Source organism: Pteropus alecto, unplaced genomic scaffold, assembly GCF_000325575.1.
Source record: "Pteropus alecto unplaced genomic scaffold, ASM32557v1 scaffold189, whole genome shotgun sequence".
Taxonomy (NCBI): domain Eukaryota; kingdom Metazoa; phylum Chordata; class Mammalia; order Chiroptera; family Pteropodidae; genus Pteropus; species Pteropus alecto.
The window spans coordinates 1,334,732-1,341,950 of record NW_006442117.1 but is presented as its reverse complement, the minus strand read 5'-3'; the positions used below and the strand labels follow the sequence as shown (position 1 = coordinate 1,341,950).

General features: G+C 49.3%; 1 protein-coding gene and 1 pseudogene across 1 annotated transcript in view; both read left to right on the top strand.

Moving 5' to 3' along the window:
- The window catches only part of PCNX2 (pecanex homolog 2), a 170,071-nt gene that overhangs the window by 125,750 nt on the left and 37,102 nt on the right, over positions 1–7,219 (top strand). The window lies entirely within an intron of this gene.
- On the top strand, positions 4,765–4,883 carry LOC112470054 (annotated as a pseudogene).

Sequence of the window (7,219 nt, the reverse complement as noted above, 5' to 3'; positions counted from 1 at the left end):
GGGCGTGGCCCGCGTGGTGGGCGTGGCTGTGCTTGATGGGCGTGGCCGCACCAGATGGGTGTGGCTGCACGTGGTGGGAGTGCAGGTTCTGTCTGTGCAGAGTTCTCAGCCTCATTCCTCTCTCGGTTTTGTTTTCCTTCTTTGTGTTTTTATCTTCGTCTCATTCAACTTTTGATTCAGTTTTGTGTACACGTGTTCTGTGTATCCTTGCTGCCCACCTGAAATCCTTCCTGACATGGCAGAGCACAGCCCTGTCGGCCAGTGACACAGCCACAGCCTGCGTGCTGCGACGTGCCCCGTAAATTCCATCTTCACCTTCGGTGCTGTGTTTATCTGGATGCCTCATGGTCACAAGCCTGGTCCTGTTCTTTGAGCACCGCAGCTGCCTCAGTGGAAAACAGGATCTCTAAAGCGCTGCTATTTTGTGGTTTAACCACAAAACACATGATCAGAATGATTCAGCTAGTCTCAGAGGGCTCGCGCTTGAGTCTTCTGTGTCGCTCCCCAGCCCTTCGCGGTCCGTCACACAGAAGCGAGGCTGCGCGGCCCCTCGGAGTCACAGAGGCCCCGCCCACCTTGTCCTGCACGGGAACAGACGTCGCGCCTCGCCGGGTGGCCCTTGCGAACTTGGTCTGCCGCAGGCGTGGGCTGTGCACAAAGCTGATCCCGCTCCTTGTGGTGTCACTTGGACGCCACAATCACCTGGGTACACCTGCCTACCCAGCACCCTCGTGCCCCGCCATGCTCCACCCCCCGCCGGTTCGAAGGCAGTTCTTCCCTTCAGGCTGAGCAGCCCTAGCTGTTCTTTGTGTGAGGTGGTCTAGACCTTGGGCATCCCAGCCACCCTCATCAGACGTCCACTGGACTGTTCCTAACCCTCCCCTCCTAGCCAGCTCCAGATGTCACCTACTCAGCTCTCAGTAGAGGGACTTGTGACGTCCTGCGAGCCAGACGCTCAGTTCGCATTTATGCCTCTTAAAGTCTAAAACCTCTCAATTATTTTACCAAAGTGCGGCCAGGCCCAGCCTCCCTCACTGCAGCCTTCTGTGGGTGCTTTACTGAAGATCCGAAGTTCACATTTCCTCTGTCGCTCAGCATGTGAGCTTTACCTCCACACCCCCGGCCAGAGAGGCTGGGGCCAGTCAGGTGTTTCCTCCCAGTCCAGCCCGGCGCGTGTGCTGCCTGAGGTGGGCGTGCCTGCCACGGCCTGGGCCTCCTTCAGGATTCGTTGCTGGCGAACAGGACAGAGCCTCAGGCGACTAACTTGGTTACACAGTCACAGAAAGAAGTTCTCACTCAACCCTGTTACCTCATTCAGAATAGAGAAGATTGTGTCGGGCGTTCTCTCTGGCAGAGAACGCCCAGCAAACATGGGCTGTTTGAAGCACGGTGTTAAGATCCTTGTTTAATGCTTAGAGCGTCTCTGAAGGCAGCTTTTTTCTGAAGGGCAAATCTGTGGAGTTTGGGTTCATAGTGAAACTCAGCACTGCAGTTAAAGCCCGCAGTGTTGCGGGGGAGGGGTCTGAATTTTTGGCTCGTGGTGACGCTGCCGCATGATTCATCTGGGGACGTTCACCAAGCACCCGGACATACTGACTCGCTGTTGAGATGAAGCCACAAAGCTCCCCTGTCAGGTGTCTCGGGCGGCTGGGGCTCTCAGACCCGCCCAGGGGAGGGATGGGCCCGCTGTCATTCATGACACCACAGGTGGGAGGCGGGGCGGCAGCTCCGTGACAGTGGCCAGCCTGGTCTTTCTGTGTTTCTTGAGCACCTGCTGACCTCTTCGGACATGGTCGTCTGGCCCTGCAGCCACTCTGGGAGTAGAATTTAGAATTTCATTTTTCTCTTTTCAGAGACCAGAAAAAGGAAACTCAAGCAAGTTAAATGACTTGCCCAAGGTCACAGAACAGGTCGGTGGCTGGGCCGACATGCTCGCCCAGGTCTGGTGTTTTTCCGAGCCCCGCACACTTTCATTTTGTCCCAAGGCCAGGGGGGAAATCAGCAGAAGTTCAAGGTCTGCTCAGGAGTTACATGGCGCCTTCCGATGGGCTGTGGGCGGGGGAGCCTGTCCAGCGGGGAGGGCGGTCACAGCCCAGGGCTGAGGCCGGTGCTGATTGTGCCTCCTCCCAGGAGCAGCCCCCTTTGGTCCGCAAGGGAAGTGTTCTGCAGCCCCTCCCAGAAACGGGACAGTGCCAGGCGCCGCCGAGGCGGCCGAGGCGGGCCGTGTTCCCCATCACCTTCCCAGCGCTCCTCGTAAGCAGACGTCTGTCCCAAACTCGACAGCAGGTTCTGGAGGGTCAGAACCAGCACGCTCCCCCGGGACCGGCCTCGGACCGTGAGGCCGAGCTTCCACAGTCACTGAGCCCCGTTTCCATTTCTAACGTAAACTTGCTGTCCTGTTTAGGGGTGCGGGGGGCGGGGCGCTTTACCGTTAGTGTGATGTTTTCAGGCCAGATTACTTTGCATAGGGTCCACCATCATGAAAACGCAGACGGGAGACGTCACACTTGCACATAAGACTTTTGCTTTTCATTTATAATCTTAGTCAGTGTAACTGATTTGACAAGGTACCGCAGACGACTGTAGAAGCGGACCCATGATTTCAGCGGGACTCGATTCGTGACATTTTAAGATTGCACGTGGACAAAGCACACGCTTTGGAAGCGAGTGAAAAGCAGAGGAAGGGCGAAGTCGATCTCAGCAGCAGACCACTGGTGTGACTTAAGCGCCACAGCCCCGTCTCAGTGGCTTCGTGGTTGGAGAACGTGTCTTCTCACGTCGCTGTCTCTCCTGAGATCGGCGGCCGTGAAGCTGAAGGACCTGAGTTTCCTCATCAGGGCTGAGCGTCTCCGCACGGAGAGCCACCGCTCCATTGTCAGGGATGGTGGCTTCTTTTCGCTGGGTGGCGGGCTCATCTTGCTCATCTTGACCCAAATCCTGTGCCTACTGCTGGTTGCTAGTAAAAAAAAAAAAAAAAAAGTGTCTTCATCCCCAGGAGAAATTTCAGCTACAGCTCTAAAGAAAACACTCTCAAATAAATGACATCGGGCCTCTTTTTCCATAAGGATACAGCACCCAGGAGTCAAAACCTGAAATCCGCCACGGTCAGCGTGGGGTGGAAAAGACCAGCGGCCTCCCGGGAATGTGTCCTTGCGAACCAGTTATAATTCTCCGCACCTCAGTTCCTCGGTTCTCCACTTGCTGACTCTTTGCGAGGTGATTTTTAATAACTATTTTTATTAATTGCATTTGCAGAAAAAGGAGGCATTTTTTGCCCCCTAACTATTTATGACTTTCCCGTGAATGAATGAATAGTTGGACTTCATATCCTGTATTTGAAAAGTGGGATTGTCTTGGACTTTTTTTTTTTTTGGCTGAAATGGAACAAGAAATCTTAATTCAAGATGTAAGCAAGTCAGGATCAGAGATGAGGCTCCCCACTGAAGTCGCCGAGTTCAGGCCTGCTCTTAGCGGTGGAGATTTTTTTAATTAAACATTTTTTTTTTCAGTGAATTATGGATTCACGTGCAGTTGAGGGACGTAATGCAGAGAGCTTCTCCCTGTGTAGCCATTACCCACCGAACAGGTGTCCACATCTTGCAAAATGATCGCAGCCAGGGTATTGCTGTCGACACGGTCGCGATACGGCGCGTGTCCGTCACCGCAAAGGCCTGGCCCGGGGCCCTTGTAGAAGCTCACACACCTCCTTCCCACCCCGCCCCCGCCGCCCTCCCGTCAGCCCCCAGTCTGTCCTCTGACGCCAGTACTCTCATTGTAAGAATGTCACCTGAATGGAATCCCACCGCACTTCCCCTTGCGAGATGGGCTGCTGTCACTCGGCGTAGGTCAGCGGAGACTCGTCCAGGTGACTGTGCGTGTCAGCAGTTCGCCCCTTCTCGCTGCCACATGGTCTCCGTGACGTGGACGTGCTACCCCCGCTGGGCGTCTGGGTTCTTAGGGTGGGGTCGCTTTGAGTAAAGCTGCTAGGGACACTCATCGACAGATTTCTGTGTGAACGTAAATCTTCACTTCTCTGGGATAATTGCCCAAGCATTCAATTTCTGGGTAATATGGCAATTTTTTTTAAGAAATGGCCAGAGGAGCTGTACCATTCCACCTCCCCGGCAGCAGCGCATGAGAGGTTGGTTTCTCCGTACCCGTGGCGGTGCATCGGCGATTTTATTGGTTTTCATTATAGCCGTAATGACAGGTGCGTAGTGATGCCCGCTGTGGCTTTAATGTGCGTTTCCCTAGCGGCCCATGACGTTGAGCATCTTCTCCCGAGTCACTTTCCATCTGCAGGGAAATGTTTGTTTGTCTTTTGCTCATTTTCCAATGGAGTCTACTGTTGAGTCTTGAGAGGTCTTTATATATTTTCTGTACGCTAGAACTGAAAATATATTAAAACTTACGGAATGAGCAAAATCGGGGTTCAGAGGGAAAATCACAGCTGTTAAAACATACATTGAAAATAAGAATAATCTTAAATCAGTAACCCAGCCTTCCACCTGAAGGAACTAGGAAAAAAGCAAACTAAGCTCAAAGCAAGCAGACAGAAGGTACTAAAGGAACGGAGAATAGAAAACGCCTAGAGAAAACAACACCGAAAGTTGGTTCTATGAAAAGGTCAATAAAATGGATAAACCTTTACCTAGAATGACCAAGAAAAAAATGAGAGAAAACTCAAATTACTGTAATCACAAGTAAAAGTGAGGACATTACTACCAACCTTACCTAATCGAAAGGCTAATAAGAACATCTATAGTCTACGGCCACGCCACCATGAACGTGCCCGATCTCGCCTGATCTCGGAAGCTAAGCAGGGTCGGGCCTGGGTAGTACTTGGATGGGAGACCACCTAAGAATACCGGATACTGTAGGCATTCAAAAAAATAATCTATAAAAAACATAGATGAACTGGAGAAATTGGTAAAAACACACAAACCACCAAAACAAGGAGAAATAGAAAATTCGAATAAACCTATGACGAGTAGAAAAAAGAAGCAGTAATCAAAAAACTCCCAACAAAGAAAAGCTCGGGACCAGTCAGCTTCAGTGGTGAATTCTGTAAACGATTTAGAGAAAAATTAACACGTCCTTCCCAAGTCTCCACAAAAAATAGTGGGGGAAAGAATGGCCTCTAACCCATTCCGAGGCCAGTAGGACCCCGGCACCAAAGTCAATCAGTTGTCACAAGAAAAGAAAAACTTAGATCAAGATCCCTTATGAATATAGACACAAAAATCCTCAAAAAATACTAAAAAAAAAAAAAAAAAAAAATCGGCAGCCTACCAAAAGGATTTGATACCATGTTCGAGTGAGATTTATCCCAGGAGTGCAAGTGGTTCAAAATATAAAAATCGATGTAATATGCCATGTTAATAGAATGAAGAGAAAAACACACGAACATCTTAATTGATGCAGAAAAATCGTGTGAAGAAATACAACGCTCTTTCATAACAAAAATACTCCACGATCTAGAGGTAGAAGAAATGTCCGCAATCTAATGAAGGGCACCTGTGACGAACCCACAGTGAACACCATGCATCAGTTAGTGATCGCCCTGCGCACTGTATTCTGTATAAATGACCTCAAAGTCTACTGGTGTCATCTTTTCACCGTTTCGAGTGAGTACGGAAACTTTACCTCCCACTCACATCCTCTTACTTTTCCAGCCCTGATATAATGCCGTAAATATTATCTCTACATCCATTTAGGATCGCACTGACAGTTTTGTAATTTTTGCTTCGATCATAAAATATAATGTACAAGACACATGAGAAGGGATGTCTATTATATTTGTTCATATTTTTGCTTACCACGTTTTTTCTTCCGCTGACGTTCCAAGGTTCGTTCTTTTATCGTGTCTTTTTACGAATTTGTCTGTTGTTTCCGGGCAAATCTCCTGTGGACAGATTCTCTTAGTTTGCCTTCATCTGAGAAAGCCACAGTTTCTTCTTTATCCCGGAAGGTTTTTTCCAGCGGATCGAGGGTTCTGGGTGGACAGGTCTTTTACCTTTAAGCACTTCTGACCACCATGGTTCCTTACAATGAATCCATTGTTACTCAAATCGTTTTTTCCCTGTAGGTAAGCTGTCCTTCCTCCCTCGCTGCTCCCAAGGCGTTTTTCTGGGTTTTTGTTTATTTGTTTTAGAAGCTTGACTATGTATGTTGTTTCTTGGTGTGAATTTCCTTGTGTTTATCACCAGTGTCTCCTCTCCTTACGGGGTTCTGATGACGGGGACGTTAAGTGTGTCATCGTAGTCCCACAGGCGTCTGAGACAGTTCAACCTTTCCAGTCCGTTTTCTCTCTGTCGCTCAGATCATCCTGACTGTTCTATCCTTTACCCCATTGATTCTCGTCTGTCTTTTAAAATGTCTATTCAATCTCTTTGCCGAGACGTTCTCTTTTTTGCTGAGTTTCTGTTTTTTCCTTTGTTTCAAAAGTCTTTTCAATTGCTCATCGAAGCATTTTATGACGGTTCATTTTAAATCCTTGTCAAATAATACTCTGGGTCATCTCAGTGTTGAGATCTATTAGTTGTCTTTTGTCATTTAGTTCGAGATCTTCCCATTTCTTATAACGAGTAATTTTCTGCTGAAATCTGGACGTCCTGGGTATTATGTTCTGAAATTGGATATTATGTAAACCCGTTTCTACTGGCTTTCTCCGACACCACCCTGGGAGCGGTAGGGGGACCACTGCTTTGTGGCTTCCAAGTGGGGTTAGAGCTGTAGGCTCCCCACTTGGTCTCTGTTGACACTGAGATGCGGGGGTTCCTTGTGTGTTTGTGGAGGGGGGAGTTCAGACTCCCCACTAGCCATCAGCGATACTTCCTTGGTAAGGAGGGGAGTGAGGAAGAGTACTTTGTCACTGCACCTTGTGACCACCTCACCCTGGCACTTATGAAAAGCTGTGCTCTGTACACCACCCAGCAGGAGGAGAAGGGCCGGCCCCTTGTCACTGCCTGGCCGGCTGGCAGTCGGGCCCCCCACTCTGCCTTTGCTGGTGTGGGAAGGGGTCGGCCACCGTTTCTTGTGGTGTTTGGATGGAACAGAGAGGCATCGTCTAAGTTTCCTATCCTGGTAGGCTGCCCATTTACTGGATGTTAGGCCTGAAAGAGTAGTGTTTTGTTGGTTTTTTGTTTTGTTTTGTTTTGTTTTGTTTTGTCTTTCTGCTGCTGTTGGCATTTTGGGGATATCTGAGGCAAAAACAAAA